Below are 7,837 nucleotides of genomic sequence, written 5' to 3'. Positions count from 1 at the left end.
TTCTGGGATCTTTGCTTTATTTTTATATTATGATCTGTGCTTCCAAAGTTGAGTGGTAATTTTATTGTTTATACAAATGTAGAATAAAGCTTAAGTTTGGGGAGAAAAATAAAAGCTAGAGTTTTCCTTTCAGCTTTATAGAACAGTCATTTCTATAAAGGTTTTTTTATGTAGCTTTCCTAGTTCCACATTTAAAAAGATAAATATGGGGATCTACACAGGTCTCAGTAAATAATAGTTGTTGATTAATAATGCATTTATTATAAAGCTTGAAGCAGAATTTTGCTCAGCCTACATATCTTTTATGGTCAGGCTAATATAATTATGTAATACCCAGTTAAATTTCAATTTCAGATAAACAAGGAATAATGTTTTAGTATAAGTATATCCCAAGTATTGCATGGGATATACTTACACTGAAAAAAGTATTTGTTTATCTGAAATTTAAACTTAACTGGGCATGCTATATTTTCTGTGGCAACCCTGTTTTATAGAGAACAGAGTAAGTCAGCTAAATTTTAGAATACTTAACCTGGTGTTCTAGGTCTTTCCTTTTTGTAATTATTATTATTTGGAGTCAGGGTTGTGCTCCATCACCCAGGCTGGAGTGCAGTGGCACAATCACAGTGCCCTGCAGCCTTGAGCTTCTGGGCTCAAGTGATTCTGGCACCTCTGTCTTTGCCTCCCAAGTAGCTAGTACCACAGGTATGTGGGCCTGGCTAATTTTTTTTTTTTTTTTTTCTCCTCGTAGAGACAGGGGTCTCAGGGTGGTCTGGAACTCCTGGGCTCAAGCAATCCTCCCACCTCTGCCTTCACCTCCCAAATAGCTGAGACCACAGGCACACACCACCACCATACCCAGCTTATTTTTTATCAGGTTGGTGCAAGAGTAATTGTGGGTTTTGCCATTGAAAGTAATGGCAAAACCCGCAATTACTTTTTGCACCACCCAAATTTTTTGTGGAGACAGGGTCTTGCCCTGTTGTCTAGGCTGGTTTCCAACTCCTGGGCTCGAGTGACCCTCCTGCCTTGGCCTCTAAAAGTGCTGGGATTACAGATGGGAGCCACTGTACCAAGCTACTTTGTATAATTTTTAACATAAACGTAAATGTTTTGAGAAATAGAAATGTTAAAACCCTTGGAGGAAAATGTAAAGTATACAATAGAAAAAAAATAAAAACAACAAAAAAAAATTATCAATTTTCAGAGGAACAAAAAATATCCACTTTTTACAATCTTCAGGATTCAATCCCATTATATCAAACATACAAAGAAACATTCAAGGAAAAAGGCAATCAATCGAGACTGACCTCGAGATGACCCAGATGTTGGAATTAGTGTGGATTTTTAAAGTAGTTATTATTATTCTTACTAAAATCAAAACCCCAAAAACTCTTATAATAAATGGATAGGAAATCACAGCAGAGAAGAAGAAACTACAGTAATAACAAAGGCTCAAGTGGAAATTCTAGAAGTGAAAAAGTTTTCAAAATTAAAAAATAATAATCAGTTGTGTTCAGGAGCAGCTTGGAGGTGTAAAGAGTCAATGAACCTTAAAATACAATTGAAATGACTCAATCTGAAAAATGTGAGCAGTCATAGGTTGGGGTGAGGGAGCTTTTCCTTTGGTTAGTGCTTTTAGGTAATCTTGGTTTTGATAAGATTACTAGACTGATCTGTCAGGGGCATGCTAAGCCAGAGTTTATCTTGGTTTCAGTAGTGCTTTAAACAAAACTCATGATAACCTTGTGTTCAAGATGGAAGAAGAATGGACCAGATGACAATATTTAGATGCAGTCATTCTTAATCTCCGTTGCTCTCCCAGTGGTCTAGCTGGGGTTTGTATAAAGTAGAATGGGAGGAATAGGGAAGGAGCCCCCACCTACCCTCTCCCCTTGTCCACTTGTCTTCCTTCACTAGTGGATAAAGTCCACGGGAACAGGCAAGTTATTTTAAATCTGTATCTTCTGTTGTCAAGATCTGTAATCAGTTCTGCTTGCTGGACTGGGGACAGGAACTGAGGAAACATGAGGGTGAACGAGGTGACATGGAGTCCAGGAACACACTGTGCCTACATGCAGAATGTTTGTGCCAGGAAAGCCAGTCAGCAGGCAGATGGTCTCAGATACCAAGCTAGTGTTGGGAAGCAAGATTCAGTCTCTTGAAGGCGGTGTTCCTCAATGTGTGGTTTGTATCACTTGCTTCAGAATGACCTGGAGTACTTGTTAAAATGCAAATTTTCAGCCCAATGCTAGACCTCCTAAGCCTGCATCTCTACAGATGGGTCTCAGTAGTCGATATTGGAAACATGCAGGTCCCTAGGAGATGCTTATGCATATAAATTTGAACTGTTGTGTTTAAGGGTTAGGGAGCTGGCAAAAACAAGGAATAGACCAAGCCCTTGGGTGGGAAGGCTCCACAACCTTGGCACTGTTAGCATTCTGGGCAGAAGAGGATTCTGCCACATGCTTCGCAGCATCCCTAGCCTCTACCCTCTAATACCGTATCCCAGTTGTGAAAACCGAAAATGTCCCCTGGGAGGCAAAATAGTCACCAGTTGGGAACCAAAACCACTGCTTTGTATCAGAGTAGTTAACTTTGTTCCTAATCCAAGGATCAGAACACACGATGAGAGAGAGTCTAGCTATTGGAACTGGAGTGCCAAGTTGGAGCTAGACCTACAACAAAAGCACCAAAAGCTCCTTTATAGGGCTGATCCCGTGCCTCAGCTACCTAGCTTGTACAGATGCCATGTAACTCTACATTTGGTGACAGAAGGAATTTAAAGGCTAGAACTAGTTAGGGTCTCTCAGGTTAGGCCAGCACACAACGTGGACTTTTGACAACATCCAGATGCTTGAACCAACCTCAGTCCTAAGGCAGAATTTCCCATGGCATCTGATACACAGCCTGGATTTGAAACACTCACTGGGATTAGATGCCATGGGAATATTGTGTTTAGGAAGTCTGAAAGAGACAGGCTTCAACAAAGCAGACGTAAGCAAAATGTAGCATCTTTTTTTTTTTTTAACAAATTTTCATAGCACCTTTATTTGTAATAGCCTAGAACTAGAAACAACCCAGATATCCTTCAATGACTGAATGGTTAAACAAACTGTTCTATATCACCACTATGGAATTTTTTTTTTTTAATTGTACTTTAAGTTTTAGGGTACATGGGCACAATGTGCAGGTTTGTTACTTATGTATACATGTGCCATGTTGGTGTGCTGCACTCATTAACTCTTCATTTAACATTAGGTATATCTCCTAACACTATCCCTCCCCACTCCCCTGACCCCAAAACAGGCCCTGGTATGTGATGTTCCCCTTCCTGTGTCCATGTGTTCTCATTGTTCAATTCCCACCTATGAGTGAGAACATGCTGTGTTTGGTTTTTTGTCCTTGTGATAGTTGGCTGAGAATGATGGTTTCCAGCTTCATCCATATCCCTACAAACGACATGAACTCATCATTTTTCATGGCTGCATAGTATTCCATGGTGTATATGTGCCACATTTTCTTAATCCAGTCAGTCATTTTTGGACATTTGGGTTGGTTCCAAGTCTTTGCTATTGTGAATAGTGCCACAATAAACATATGTGTGCATGTGTCTTTATAGCAGCATGTTTTATAATCCTTTGGGTATATACCCAGTAATGGGATGGCTGGGTCAAATGGTATTTCTAGTTCTAGGTCCCTGAGGAACTGCCACACAGACTTCCGCAATGGTTGAACTAGTTTACATCCCACCAACAGTGTAAAAGTTCCTCTTTCTCCACATCCTCTCCAGCACCTGTTGTTTCCTGACTTTTTAATGATTGCCATTCTAACTGGTGTGAGATGGTATCTCACTGTGGTTTTGATTTGCATTTCTCTGATGGCCAGTGATGATGAGCATTTTTTCATGTGTCTGTTGGCTGCATAAATACCTTCTTTTGAGAAGTGTCTGTTCATATCCTTCGCCCACTTTTTGATGGGGTTGGTTTTTTTTTCTTGTAAATTTGTTTGAGTTCATTGTAGATTCTGGATATTAGCCCTTTGCCAGATCAGTAGATTGCAAAAATTTTCTCCCATTCTGTAGGTTGCCTGTTCACTCTGATAGTAGTTTCTTTTGCTGTGCAGAAGCTCTTTAGTTTAATTAGATCCCATTTGTCAATTTTGGTTTTTGTTGCCATTGCTTTTGGTGTTTTAGACATGAAGTCCTTTCCTATGCCTATGTCCTGAATGGTAATGCCTAGGTTTTCTTCTAGGGTTTTTATGGTTTTAGGTCTAACATTTAAGTCTTTAATCCATCTTGAATTAATTTTTGTATAAGGTGTAAGGAAGGGACCCAGTTTCAGCTTTCTACGTATGGCTAGCCAGTTTTCCCAACACCATTTGTTAAGTAAGGAATCCTTTCCCCATTGCTTGTTTTTGTCAGGTTTGCCAAAGATCAGATGGTTGTAGACATGTGGCATTATTTCTGAGGGTTCTGTTCTGTTCCATTGGTCTATATCTCTGTTTTGGTACCAGTACCATGCTGTTTTGGTTACCGTAGCCTTGCAGTATAGTTCAAAGTCAGGCAGCATGATGCCTCCAGATTTGTTCTTTTGGCTTAGGATTGACTTGGTGATGCGGGCTCTTTTTTGGTTCCATATGAACTTTAAAGTAGTTTTTTCCAATTCTGTGAAGAAAGTCATTGGTAGCTTGATGGGGATGGCATTGAATCTATAAATTACCTTGGGCAGTATGGCCATTTTCACGATATTGATTCTTCCTACCCAGGAGCATGGAATGTTGTTCCATTCGTTTGTATCGTCTTTTATTTCATTGAACAGTGGTTTGTAGTTCTCCTTGAAGAGGTCGTTCATGTCCCTTGTAAATTGGAGTCCTAGGTATTTTATTCTCTTTGAAGCAATTGTGAATGGGAGTTCACTCATGATTTGGCTCTCTGTTTACCTGTTGTTGGTGTATAAGAATGCTTGTGATTTTTGCACATTGATTTTGTATCTTGAGACTTTGCTGAAGTTGCTTATCACCTTAAAGAGATTTTGGGCTGAGACAATGGGGTTTTCTAGATATACAATCATGTCATCTGCAAACAGGGACAATTTGACTTCCTCTTTTCCTAATTGAATACCCTTTATTTCCTTCTCCTGCCTGATTGCCTTGGCCAGAACTTCCAACACTATGTGGAATAGGAGTGGTGAGAGAAGGCATGCCTGTCTTGTGCCAGTTTTCAAAGGGAATGTTTCCAGTTTTTGCCCATTCAGTATGATATTGTCTGTGGGTTTGTCATAGATAGCTCTTACTATTTTGAGATATGTCCCATCAATACCTAATTTATTGAGAGTTTTTAGCATGAAGGGTTGTTGAATTTTGTCAAAGGCCTTTTCTGCATCTATTGAGATAATCATGCGGTTTTTGTCTTTGGTTCTGTTTATATGCTGGATTATGTTTATTGATGTGCATATGTTGAGCCAGCCTTGCATCCCAGCGATGAAGCCCACTTGATCATGGTGGATAAGCTTTTTGATGTGCTGCTGGATTCGGTTTGCCAGTATTTTATTGAGGATTTTTGCATCGATGTTTATCAGGGATATTGGTCTAAAATTCTCTTTTTTTGTTGTGTCTCTGCCAGGCTTTGGTATCAGGATAATGCTGGCCTCATAAAATGAGTTAGGGAGGATTCCCTCTTTTTCTATTGATTGGAATAGTTTCAGAAGGAATAGTACCAGCTCCTCCTTGTACCTGTAGTAGAATTAGGCTGCGAATCCATCTGGTCCTGGACTTTTTTTGGTTGGTAAGCTATTAATTATTACTTCAATTTCAGAGCCTGTTATTGGTCTATTCAGAGAGTCAACTTCTTGGTGGTTTAGTCTTGGGAGTGTGTATGTGTCGAAGAATTTATCCATTTCTTCTAGATTTTCTAGTTTATTTGCGTAGAGGTGTTTATAGTATTCTCTGATGGTAGTTTGTATTTCTGTGGGATCGGGGTGATATCCCCTTTATCATTTTTTTATTGTGTCTATTTGATTCTTCTCTCTTTTCTTCATTAGTCTTGGTAGCGGTTTATCAATTTTGTTGATCTTTCAAAATACCAGCTCCTGGATTCATTGATTTTTTTTTGAAGGGTCTTTTGTGTCTATTTCTTTCAGTTCTGCTGTGATCTTAGTTATTTCTTGCCTTCTGCTAGCTTTTGTATGTGTTTGCTCTTGCTTCTCTAGTTCTTTTAATTGTGATGTTAGGGTGTCAATTTTAGATCTTTCCTGCTTTCTCTTGTGGGCATTTAGTGCTATAAATTTCCCTCTACACACTGCTTTGAATGTGTTCCAGAGATTCTGGTATGTTGTGTTTTTGTTCTCATTGGTTTCAAAGAACATCTTTATTTCTGCCTTCATTTCGTTATGTTCCCAGTAGTCATTCAGGAGCAGGTTGTTCAGTTTCCATGTAGTGGAGCAGTTTTGAGTGAGTTTCTTAATCCTGAGTTCTAGTTTGATTGCACTGTGGTCTGAGAGAAAGTTTGTTATAACTTCTGTTCTTTTCCATTTGCCGAGGAGTGCTTTACTTCCAACTATGTGGTCAGTTTTGGAATAGGTGTGGTGTGGTGCTGAAAAGAATGTATATTCTGTTGATTTGGGGTGGAGAGTTCTGTAGATGTCTACTATGTCTGCTTGGTGCAGAGCTGAGTTAAATTCCTGGATATCCTTGTGAACTTTCTGTCTCGTTGAGTTGATCTAATGTTGACAGTGGGGTGTTAAAGTCTCCCATTATTATTGTGTGGGAGTCTAAGTCTCTTTGTAGGTCTCTAAGGACTTGCTTTATGAATCTGGGTGCTCCTGTATTGGGTGCATATATATTTGGGATAGTTAGCACTTCTTGTTGAATTGATCCCTTTACCATTATGTAATGGCCTTCTTTGTCTCTTTTGATCTTTATTGGTTTAAAGACTGTTTTATCAGAGACTAGGATTGCAACCCCTGCCTTTTTTTTTCCATTTGCTTGGTAGATCTTCCTCCATCCCTTTATTTTGAACCTATGTGTGTCTCTGCATGTGAGATGGGTTTCCTGAGTACAGCACATTGATGGGTCTTGACTCTTTATCCAATTTGCCAGTCTCTGTCTTTTAATTGGAGCATTTAGCCCATTTATATTTAAGGTTAATATTGTTATGTGTGAATTTGATCCTGTCATTATGATGTTAGCTGGTTATTTTTCTCATTAGTTGATGCAGTTTCTTTCTAGCCTTGATGGTCTTTACAATTTGGCATGTTTTTGCAGTGGCTTGTACCCGTTGTTCCTTTCCATGTTTAGTGCTTCCTTCAGGAGCCTCTGTTGGGGCAGGCCTGTTGGTGACAAAATCTCTCAGCATTTGCTTGTCTGTAGATTTTATTTCTCCTTCACTGATGAAGCTTAGTTTGACTGGATATGAAATTCTGGATTGAAAATTCTTTTCTTTAAGAATGTTAAATATTGGCCCCCACTCTCTTCTGGCTTGTAGAGTTTCTGCCGAGAGATCTGCTGTCAGTCTGATGGGCTTCCCTTTGTGGGTAACCCAACCTTTCTCTCTGGCTTCCCTTAACATTTTTTCCTTCATTTCAACTTTGGTGAATCTGACAATTATATGTCTTGGAGTTGCTCTTTTCAAGTACTATCTTTGTGGCATTCTCTGTATTTCCTGAATTTAAATATTGGCCTGCCTTGCTAGATTGGGGAAGTTCTCCTGGATAATATCCTGCAGAGTGTTTTCCAACTTGGTTCCATTCTCTCCGTCACTTTCAGGTACACCAATCAGACATAGATTTGGTCTTTTCACATAGTCCCATATTTCTTGGAGGCTTTGTTCATTTCTTTT

The sequence above is a fragment of the Pongo pygmaeus genome, chromosome 3, assembly GCF_028885625.2.
Source record: "Pongo pygmaeus isolate AG05252 chromosome 3, NHGRI_mPonPyg2-v2.0_pri, whole genome shotgun sequence".
Classification (NCBI taxonomy): Eukaryota; Metazoa; Chordata; class Mammalia; order Primates; family Hominidae; genus Pongo; species Pongo pygmaeus.
The sequence above is the reverse complement of the archived record's forward strand: the minus strand, read 5'-3'. Positions refer to the sequence as shown.